The sequence below is a fragment of the Lupinus angustifolius genome, chromosome LG06, assembly GCF_001865875.1.
Source record: "Lupinus angustifolius cultivar Tanjil chromosome LG06, LupAngTanjil_v1.0, whole genome shotgun sequence".
Lineage (NCBI taxonomy): Eukaryota > Viridiplantae > Streptophyta > Magnoliopsida > Fabales > Fabaceae > Lupinus > Lupinus angustifolius.
In genome coordinates this window covers 4,465,375-4,476,845 of record NC_032014.1, presented here as the reverse complement: position 1 = coordinate 4,476,845, position 11,471 = coordinate 4,465,375, and positions in this window count along the sequence as shown.

Sequence of the window (11,471 nt, the reverse complement as noted above, 5' to 3'; positions counted from 1 at the left end):
TGCTTGTTGTATTGGAAGTGTGATTGTAAGAAACAATTATATTCCATAGTGAAGAAAAATCTCCCAAGATCAGAATGGGATGTAGTTTGCAATGGACCCTTAAACGAACCAGGAAAAAGCCGTGTCTCATTATGCTCAACCCTTAATTCTTTACATTTTCGTATTACTTGATTTACTTAACTTGACATGCAATTATTTGAGTTATTTGCATATTCTGTTCTGCGCATTTACTATTCTTAATCATCTGTAAGAGTGCGTATAAGTTTAGTTGAATCTTGATAATCTTGGAGATCAAAGAAAACTGTTTTTCAAAGAAGAAGAACTGAATAATCGATGAGATTCTTTAGTTAATCGATTATCTGCCGAACGAGTTAATCAATTATATTTGTTGTTAATGGATTAAATAGTAAGGGAATTTGTAATATTTGTTTGTTAATCGAGTAACGGTAACTGTATACCGAATCACATGTGGGATCAATAGTTTTTTACTTGATAACATAATCATGCACTTGAGCTTTGCCCTATAAGAAATAAATGCTTATATCAACAATGAACGTAAGGGTCCTACATGTGATTTTGATTTCCAAACTATGCACACTAATTCGGAACACGCATTCCTCCCTCCATCCTATTCTTCATTCAACCCTTTTATGGAACATGAGGGAAGTAATGGAAATCCTAACCAACCAACTCAAGATTTTTAAAAAAATCTATGCGTAGTTGAAGTGCATCAAGAACAATGAGAAACCATAAAGAATGATCAATTGTTAGAAACACAACTAGTCTCAAGTGGACCTGGAAATAATCATCTTTATCGACTAGAGGCGGAGTTTGATCTTGATTATCCCCATCCACCTTAACTTCTTAATGGTAGAGTTTAGTAATTTCAAAGTTCTCTCCTAGAATATAAGGAGGGCTTGAAGCAACAAAGCAAAGAGACATGTGAAGGATATTATCAATAGATTTCATCCTCCATTAATTTTCATAATGGAGATCCATATTTCTTTTTAAAAAACCAAGTCCTTTTAGCACATGGTGGATTATCAACCAATATACATAATTGAAGCTCACAAGCATTCTAGTGGTGTTTGGGCTCTTAGTGAGGTAGACAATATATATTCATTCAGCCCCATATTATCTTGTAATTTTTCTGTTACTATTAATGTTTGCTTGGGATCGAGAAAGTAGATATGTACACGTCCTTATGCAAGTCCAACAACACGTCCTTAAGGATTCTTGGATTGGATAAAAAGATTAAGAGAATATGGTTAGGCATGCATGGACCTCTTTCTCTTCTAATGTTCTATTGGCACACACAAAGGTTAGAGATGAGTCAAACATTTTCAACAAGGATGTTTTTGACAACGTCTTCAGATGCAAAAGATGTCTAGAGGTTATACTTAAGAAAATTAAAATACCACTTGAAGAGATGCACACATATCACAAATCTCAAGAAAATTGGGTGAAATTTGGCAATAGAAACACTAGGGTTTTCTAACTCAAGAAAACATTAGGATAAGGAGAAACATAATTCAACCCCTCACACTTCCTTCTGGTATCCCTGCTCAGAATAAGGTGTCTTGAAGGTTGAAGCAATTAAATATTTCAAAAATATTTTCCGCCACTATTAGAGCCACCAAAGACCTCTCTTCGCTACTCCAAACATGACAAAACTAACTCAGGACTAGGGCATTAATCTTGATCAGCCTGTTATGAAAGAAAAGGTCTACCATGCTCTAAAATCCATGAGTTCCTTTAAATCCATCGAGCATGATGAATTTCAAGTCACTTTTTAAGATGGAATCACCATTCTCTAGAAACTTTGATCATCAAAATTTTGTAACAAGTGGAAGATATTCAAGAATTCCTTTTTATTCGGCCTTTTCTCACTTGTCTACAACCAATCATCTCCATTTTATTTGTACTCTATTTTTTACCTCTCTCATGCTCTAAAATCCATGAGTTCCTTTAAATCCATCGAGCATGATGAATTTCAAGTCACTTTTTAAGATGGAATCACCATTCTCTAGAAACTTTGATCATCAAAATTTTGTAACAAGTGGAAGATATTCAAGAATTCCTTTTTATTCGGCCTTTTCTCACTTGTCTACAACCAATCATCTCCATTTTATTTGTACTCTATTTTTTACCTCTCTCATGCTCTAAAATCCATGAGTTCCTTTAAATCCATCGAGCATGATGAATTTCAAGTCACTTTTTAAGATGGAATCATCATTTTCTAGAAACTTTGATCATCAAAATTTTGTAACAAGTGGAAGATATTGAAGAATTCCTTTTTATTCGGCCTTTTCTCACTTGTCTACAACCAATCACCTCCATTTTATTTGTACTCTATTTTTTACCTCTCTCATGCTCTAAAATCCATGAGTTCCTTTAAATCCATCGAGCATGATGAATTTCAAGTCACTTTTTAAGATGGAATCATCATTTTCTAGAAACTTTGATCATCAAAATTTTGTAACAAGTGGAAGATATTCAAGAATTCCTTTTTATTCGGCCTTTTCTCACTTGTCTACAACCAATCACCTCCATTTTATTTGTACTCTATTTTTTACCTCTCTCATACACACAACGTCATCATAGCATGTATTTTACATCATTGAATCAACATATTAAGATCAAGATTCAAATCCATTTGTCTCTTTTTCATTCATTAGAGTTGGTTTGCTTCTATGAATTAGATGGTTAAACATTGGATGATTAAGCTTATGTCAAATAAATGGTTAAGTGGTGGATGAAATTGCTTCTGCCAAGGATGGTTAAGCGTCATTATTGCTTCATATTCAGATTTAAAGATTGGGAGATAAGGATTCACTCACCAACTAGAGGATGTATTATAATATATCATTATATTCATCACAATCATTTCAAGCTTGGAATGCATGATACATTCCATCTTGCGGGAATGTTAAAATAGTTGCAATTTTGTTTTTAGTGTTTTTTCTATTTTCCTTCTCATTTGGTAGATGTAGTATATAAATGGTGATTCTTATACCTTTGTAATCACAATAAGAATAATGAGAAATGCCATTCATTTCAATAGAGGCTTTGATTCATTATTCTTTCTCATTCTTCCTTCTTCAAGCTTTTCTTTCTCATTCATATATTTTCTCATCTTTCTTATTTCATCAAGAAGATTGTTCATGGCTCATACCACATTATAACAGAAACGTGATTCACTGTTGAAAGATAAGGTAAGTAGAAACATGTGGAGGGGAATGCAAAGGTTTATTCTCTTTTATCTTCTTCTTATCTTTGTCTAGAAATCTTTTGTAGACAACAACATCATCATATTAGTTACCTTATTTTGTTTCTTATATGTGTCTGTGAGACTTTTGAGAATGTGACTGTGAATTTTGCCGATTAAAAATATGCTATAACATTCAACGTGTGCATGGGGTTCTATTGTGTTGGTTCTATATCCTCCATGGGTTTTTACTCACATAGATGAAGATGAGTCCCACACAATATTTAATTTTTTGAGCCAGGATCCTCTATGAGACAGTGACAAAGGTAAGTAGTACAAAAACAAAGAAGAAAATAATATGGTATGATACTTTAAACTTTTTGAAATTGCAATAAAATAATATTTTTGCCATTGAATTCCAATAAAAAACAAGACTGGAGAGGAACATTTTCCTAGTTTTTTCCTAGTTTATACAGGAAAATTTAGGTTATATAAATAGTATCACAATTTTACTACTCCTATAGTATAATTTTTTTTATTGCCAAGATACTTTTTAGATAAATGGTGTTACTGTTTATGGTTTTGTACTTTTGTTATGTTTATTTGTTGTAAAAAAGTAGGGTCAAATGTAGCTATTTAAATAATATTGATGTCCAATGAATGAAGAAGTGATGTATTTAGTTGCTTGTTTATGCACTTTATGTATAGGATAGAGGAGGGATGTTTAGTATTATGTGTGAATACCCAATTTCGTCTGAGGTCTTTTTTTTAAATTTTAAGGAAGTTCAGAGACTGAGTCATAATTAAAAACACTTACACGACTATGTAGTAATTACCTTAAGACTCTTCATTAAACCCAACTCCAAATCTAAGTGAGACTATAAATAAACCCACTTAGCACTAACCAGGGGAGAATATTTTTTCAAAGTATAACATTATCCCTAAACACTCACTCTAAGCAGCTATATCCTAACACACAAAAAACTCAGCCCTACCTCATTTTTTAACACAGTTTCAGCAGCCTTTTTTTTCAAAAAGAAAGAAAGAAACAAAGGATAAGGAAAAGCAGAGAACTCATCTCCTTTGTGAGAGTCATTCTCCATTGGAAAAGCAACATCACTAGATCTTCTTCTTGCTTAAACTCTATTTGGTATTGTTGTTGTTGTTTATTTGTTGAAATCATTTGCCATATATATACATTTCTTGTTCATACCATGACATCTCTACCCATTTAATCTCCTACAACATTTTAACATTGTAAATATAAATAAATAAAAAGTCGTCAATAATTAATATGTCATATTTATTTGAACCATCAATAAATAAGATACTCCCTTTTTTGAAATTATGTTGAATATTTGAATTAAGAGTCGCAATCATTAATATGATATGATATGAGTTTTTTAAAATAACCGAGAGTCACAATCATTAGTATTTTATGACATGAATCTTTGAAATAATCGAGAGTTACAATCATTAGTATCTTATGATGTAAACCTTTTGAAATAATAATTTTTTATAAAATTAATTAAATAAGAGAGAGAGAAAACATTTTTCAAGTGCAAAAGTTAGAGAAAGAGTAGCAACTTGAGTATTATTTTATTATCCTATTAATAGGCAAGTGGTGAGCGGCTATCGTACTACCTCTTCTTTCTCTCTAATATGGATAAGACAATATATACCAAGCTCTTATCTCATTACCCTATTTAGTTAAAAGCGATGAGCGGTTGTCGTACTACCTCTTCTTTTATTTTAAAATGGGTAAAGTGATGTAGGGCAAAGTTGTACCTCTCTCCTTAACCTTATCAATTGACAATTTAAGTCCTCTTTTATTACCATGTTAGTAAGAAAGCGGTGAGTGACTGTCATACTACCTCTTCTTTCTCGCTAATATGGATAAGACAATATAAGTCAAACCCTTATTTGAGTATCATATTTAATTAAAAGCGGTGAATGGTTGCCGTACTGTCCCTTCTTCTTAAGGTAAAAAATGTTACGGGGTAAAATTTATCGTCATCTTTAACCAAATCTACCTACAATCGTCTCACAAATTTTTAAACCACTTTTCATTAACTAAAATCAATCAACACACAAATATTTTCTATCTAAGAACTACGTAAATCTTGATTTCCTTATTGCACCCAGGGATACGTAGGAGCATGATGAACTCTTGTCAGACACAAAAATAAAAAAAAATAAAACTTTTTTTGTAAATAATTAATTGATTTAACAAGCTTTAGGGTATATCTAGTTCCATGCGATTATTGTGGGTACCGTTTGATAACGGGCGAACGGGGTGCTTATACCTTCCCCGATTTAGATTTCCCTATTGCACCCAGGGATACGTAGGAGCAGGACGAACTCTTGTCAGACACAAAAATAAAAAAATAAAAACTTTTTTTGTAAATAATTAATAGATTTAACAAGCTTTAGGTTATATCTAGTTCCATGCGATTATTATGGGTACCGTTGGATAATGGGCGAACGGGGTGCTAATACCTTCCCCGATTCGTAACCGACTCCCGAGTCCAGAGATCTAGTTCAAAGGCAAGTCTTTCCAATATTTGGGTGTCGAAAGGGTTTTCTACGATTTGACTGCAAAAACGTGGTGGCGACTCCAAATCAGTCATGTGACCGGTTTCGGCCAAAATCGGGGCGCGACATTATGCATTCCAAAGATGCGCTTTCTAGTACTATTAGGGATGTAAACAAGCCATACCACCTATCAGGGGCATATTACCTAACCTATAATAGACTAGGTCAGATCAAAAAATTTCATGAACACGTCATGCTTAGGTTTTTTGAAAAGCCTATTTCGTTTAACAAGACAGGCTTTAGGCCATCCAAAAAATCTATAGACTGGCTTATTTAGTTATATTATGCAATAATGTTCATATTATACAATTTTAATATAAATAATTTATTATATATGTAATTTTAATATAAAAATGTATATAAAAATATAATTTAATTGTTAGGTTTAGAAGAGTCTATTTAAAAATATACATATTAGTCTATTTAAATATAGAAATGATGACCTATTTCAAGATTATACAATATAATAGGCCTTTAAACAAATTAACACGTCAGACCAGACTTTTAAATAGGTGAAACATATATGCTTTGATTTTTTTTAAATAGATTAATAGGTCAGACCTAGGCATCTATATAAGCTCGATCTATTTAAAGCAAAGTCTGGTCTGACCTTTTTCCACCCTTTAGTATTATACATTTCTATTTGTACTTTATAGTACTATCATAGTCCAAATGTGAAAAATAGTTTATAGAAGTAAAGACTAGTGAATGACCACACATTTTATCTCAAGGAATATGTTGGATTTTACCCTTCAAATGTTTCTTGATAAGGATAGAAATTACTATTGTATTGTATTTACTACTATAAGGTAGGTAGATACATATAATACATTGTTTCCCTTTGTTATGGTCTAGTGAGCATTAAAAGATTGACTATATGGCCTTTTATTTTTTGGTCTTTTTCATAGCATTTCCTTGTCAATCTATTTAAAAGCATTTGGAATAGATTGAATGACTATTAATATGACTTTATAGCAAGAATTTATTGAGGGCAACTATATGTCATGGGAATTGATGAACCTCTTTGATGGTTGTTGGGCTCCTCATCTATAGTAAAACTTTCTATTTGTTAAGATTGACTTGAATCCCTCTAAATGTTAACATGAATCATAAAAAATTTCCAATCTTTCAAGATGTTATTGATTTCCCTTTGATAAGTGGGCTAAACATTTTTTGGTTCCAAGGACACATATCTTCACCTTTTGCAAAAATTTCCCGCTTAAAACGTCTCACTGCTTAATGTGCAACTTCACACAGACAATAAAAGACATCATTTTCCAATTGTTTCAAGATAACTCATTAATAACAATTATAATAATAATAATAACATAACATATAATAATGTAAATAAAAGTGACCAGCAATTTAATTAATAACGTAATCATTGCATCAACAACACAAAAAACTTCCATTCATATTCATTTGAAATCAGGATGAAGGTAGTAGTCTGAAAATAATGTTCTGCATTTTGTCTTCCATGTGATGCAGGTCTCATTTCGTTGTCTTGTCCCTTCGCTTCACCAACTTTTCCTTCACATTGATTGTTATTAGTTGCAAACCAAGGAACTCTTTGGTCGTCGGTTTAGCTTTACTATCATCAACCTTTACACGTGTAACCATCTCTTTATTCTTCAACTAATGGCTTCTGGAATCATCTCTCCAGTTTTCATCATTGGGGCAAATTTTTTCTCTCTCAATCGTACATGTCACACTTTTGTTTGGTCATCTATGAAGTGTTGCTATGTGATGTCCATAGCACATATGCCAAGACAAGCAGAAGTCATGTATACCTATATATGTGACACCAACTCTCCTTTCTTTATATTGTTAAAGGATATTGGGATAAGAAAGAATAATTTGTACTCGGTTGTTTAAGCTTTATTTTTTCATTATGCATTTGGAAGATCATTTTCCCCCTTTCCTTTCATTTTGTTGTTATGTTTGTAACTATTTTACTTCAAATTTTGTTTACACTTTGTTTTGATTTCATGTATATATTGGTCTTTGCTATTCATTCACTTTAATGTTACGAAATATTATTTGATGGTTAAAAAACTAATCGGTTTAATGTTACCAAACATTATTTACTTCTATTCTTTGAGGGAATGATGAAACTTGTCCTATTTTCGCCTTATTTCACTAACTTTTTATCCTATATTTTATATTGTGATTTTTGGCTCATGATGTGTATGTCCATCTCTATATATTATTATATTATTTGACTATTTTACTTTATTAGGCACGTTACATAGCTTATTTGTTATCCTGACTTTCACATTTTCTTACCTTTTTTTGTTTCAATCTTACATTTAATTTGATAATTTTTTTCCTTTTATTGAGATTGTTTCACCAATTTCTTACCATGTCATTTTCATTATTCATCTTGCCTCTTTGCGTTGTTATTATTTGATCATTATATGTTATTTTCTATAATGGTTACTATATTTATAACCTTCAATGTTTGTTACTATTTATTTTACTAACTTTTTAGTCTGTAGTTTTTATTGTTATTCTTGACTCTTGATGTGCATGTTCGTCTCTTTTTGTTGTTATATCTTACATGTTTTATTTGTTATATCTTCACTTTGGTCATAACCTTCAATGATTTGTTACTGTTACTATTTATTTTAATTTTATAAATGTGTTCTTTTCTCCCCATAATATTTTTGCCCATCCTGTTTGCCCTTCTTTAGATAGCAGATTAGTTTTTTACTCTAGCTTTTATAATTACTGTTTATTTTATATTGAATTTTTGTTATTGTTTTAATGAAAAAATTATTTAGTACTTATCCTAAAGGTGGGGGTTACTAGTCTTTGACATGTGGATCAATCTTCATTTTCTTTTATTCCCATTTTGCAGTGTGATTTACAAGTGGTTACAATTTCAGGTACATGTTGGAACTTGGTTTGTTGAAAGCCATTATTGAGAACTTTTGGGTATGAAATCTAAGAAAATTTGATGTCCCACATAGAAGAGTTTTGAAAACACAACTCCTAAGTCCCACATTGGAGAGATGAGGAACTTGAAAAAAATCCTGTTATAAATAGAGGTCTTGTCCCCTCATTATAACTCGCCCGAAGTTGAATGCGCTTTCATTCAACTTTTTATGTCTCCCTCATATTTTTCGCCGATACATTTTTGGCAAACTTCTCCCACTTTCTTTTCGTGGTACTAAGAATTGTCACAAACAGCCAAATTGCGGGAATTTCGAGAACTGACATTGATAGTCAGTATTGAAGAAAAAATTGGCACGAAAGAATTGGCACGAGCAACCATTTTGTGGGCAATTGGAGAACTGATACTAGTAGTCAGATTGTGGGAACAGAATTGGCACGGGTAGCCATACTGTGAGAATTTCGAGAATTCGCACCAATAACCATATTGTGGTGGGTGTATTCGAGATCGTTTCTTTAATGCAGTAAGAATTCGATAACAGAGATTTGGGTTGTTTTATCCTGTGGATGGCGTGATTGATAGGATTCTTGCACATTTTGAGTAGTGTCACAAAATATCTTAAAGAGAGCGACTTGGTCGTGACTCAGCCAATAAGTATTATTTCGTGTCATTTATAATTGTTGTAAGCTACAATAACAACAATACATACCTACAATAGCAACATGTAGTGGAAGTCGCAGAAGCGTGAGGGTTTATATACCCAAGCATCGATATATGTCACTAAAGAACATGACAAAGTCCATCAATGTTCTCAAGGGCTCCACTTTACAAGAAGGTAGAGGCCTAATTAATTTGGGTAAGTTCTATTGTGCATTTCTCTTTGTCATCTAGGTTTGATTAATTCATGTTGTGTTCCTTTAGATTTCAACGCAATTTGAGCTTAACTGTAGAAATAAAGGAAGAGCAAGACAAAGAATCGAAACATGAATAAAAATTTCCAGTTGACTTTAGAGGTATGGTGTTGAATAATGTCATATGTCAAGTATTTAAACCGACACATTGCTTTGGGAAATATGAGTTATTTGAGAGGAAAAATTGTTTTGGTGTTAATATGGCATGTTTGGTAAATCAGCTTAGATGATATCCCTCTCCCAAAATGTTGGTAAAAGTGTTTCAACTTACACAATCCATACATAAACATGTTTAGCTTACAATCAAATACATATAATTAGGGATGAGTAGGACCCAACCCTACCCGCTCACTCGATATCATGATCATGATCAAACCCGGATAGGATCAGGTCTCATTGGATCTAAGGTCAGGTTTGGGTTCCAAAACTAGACCCAGATTGGGTAGGGAATGTAACGCCCCGAAAAATACTTCTCAAAAACATTGCGGAAAAATGTGTAATTTTTTTTTAAAATTGGTGATATAAAATTATTTACTTTTCAACCCTTTTCCGGGACATCACTTTTAAGTAACTCGAATGCGGAAAATCAACTTATCATTATCGAATGATAACTTAACCTGATTCACAATTTCCTGAATAACATAATGCATATAATCGGTTAAGTCAGAATTAGTTCATACAAACTAAGTCAACAAGGCGGAAACTACATCACCACTAACATATACAAAACTCAAAAAGAAACACAACCCCCCACCAAAAACAAAAGGGGACATCGACGAGCCCACAAGCTGACTCAGAAGATTCCAGGAATGCTGGACCCCTCACTCGGGTCCTCCTCCTCTTCCGAGTCAGACACGAGGTTGATCACCTCCACCGAGCTCTCTACATTTACGAGCTCAACAACCTCGTCCTCCTCTTCCTCCACTTCATTATGCCATAACCCAATGGCATAATTCGGAGGGGATGACATCCTCAACACCAGAGTCTTCTTGCAGGGACCTCCTCCAAGAACCCGACTCCTCTCGGCTCTACTGGATGACGGAGCATCCAAACAATTTGACCACGTCCTCCGACCGTGGGAAGGAATAGTGCCATCACACCTGACTGGCGGGTATCCAAATCCAAACTCCGGAGACATCGGCCTCTTTGGCGGCAGGGTGAAAGAAGCATCAATGTAGGTGTCAGGTTGAGGAATCATCGTCGATGACCCATTGCACATCATGTGCAACGACAGGCCGCAAGGGCCTGTGTATGTGTATCTGTACCCATCACTATTCCATTATCCCATCGGGGACATGGTGAAGTGATAACCTCGAACATGATTGTTGCTGCTGGACATCTGCATAGCGAATATACACAAACAAGAACAATACAACAGAGAGAGTAAGACATCTAATGAACATAAATTCATTGACGGCGTAGACTTACTCAGAATATCACACTCAGACATGAAATATATTTTAGCATGTAATTCATCAATTATCATAAACATCATGAAGTAATACATAACTTACCATTTATTTTCAACATTACCAATATATCCATTAATATAATCAACATTCTACTCATAATCATATCACCTACATAAACATAGGAATATACAATGCTTGTAGTTCATATGTGGGAATTCACTTCCACCATAGTAATGTATGCATGATATGTCATGATTATCCTCCTTACACCAATATCAATCCAACATCCTAATCGGAAATAATCGAGAGTGCAGGTCCCGTACCAAGCCGCTTTGTACGCACCCGAAATAACATATCCTCGCAAGGAAGTAAAAAAATAGATCGATCGGTTCCCTCAGGAACAGTCCTACCCGGACCTAGGTCGTACAAACGCTTTTAGGGCATCCCTC